The sequence below is a fragment of the Hyla sarda genome, unplaced genomic scaffold (assembly GCF_029499605.1).
Source record: "Hyla sarda isolate aHylSar1 unplaced genomic scaffold, aHylSar1.hap1 scaffold_463, whole genome shotgun sequence".
NCBI lineage: Eukaryota > Metazoa > Chordata > Amphibia > Anura > Hylidae > Hyla > Hyla sarda.
Window position 1 is genome coordinate 243,533 of NW_026610476.1, and position 752 is coordinate 244,284.

Genomic DNA, 752 nt, shown 5'->3' on the forward strand with positions numbered 1-752 from the left:
TATATATATATATATATATATATATACATATAGAGAGAGAGAGAGAGATGGAAATACTTTTTTAAACATGTTTTCACCTCATTTTTACCTTCTTTTTTTCTTCTCTCCATGTTTTCCTTCTTTCCTATGCTGCTGCTTCTTATTTTTCTTCTTTTTCAGACCCTATCATTGCACTATTGCTTATTCAATACCACCAGCAGATGGAGACACTATATTACAACATTAGTTGTGAGCAGCAGTTTGTACAAACAAATGCCTCATAGCTGATGTCCTATCCACCTAGGCACATAGGCACCACCTATTGTCTTTTGCCTGCAGTAGGGACCCACTGGACTAGCCAGCAAGCAGCTGCAGCAGCAAATAAACAGGTAATCTTTCTTTCCAACACTGAAACCTGGTGGTGCACTTAATATATGCTACCAGATAGGGGACATATCAGATATTAAACTGATATAAACAGACACCACATTTGATACCAGCCAAAAGGAAGGATGATAAGTGATAACTGTGAAAGGGGAGGAACCAACGCTGTCCCCTTCACATGCACCATCACTACTTGTAGGAAGGGAGGCTGGCTGGCAGCCTCCCATACACACTCTGGCTGGGTGGCAGTCACCCACCAGTACACACAGCAGACCCTAAACCCATATCATTATTGCTAAGCAGGAAGATGGGAGTCCATTTCACTCTGATGGACCATTTTTAAATGCAATCCATAACCTGGCTTTGGCAGGAACCCTTCTTACTCCTCC

At 41.9% G+C, this 752-nt stretch overlaps 1 pseudogene; it reads right to left on the reverse strand.

The window, feature by feature from the left end:
• Positions 1-395: 395 nt before the first annotated feature.
• Positions 396-503, reverse strand: LOC130335932 (U2 spliceosomal RNA; annotated as a pseudogene).
• Between the last annotated feature and the right edge of the window lie 249 nt (positions 504-752).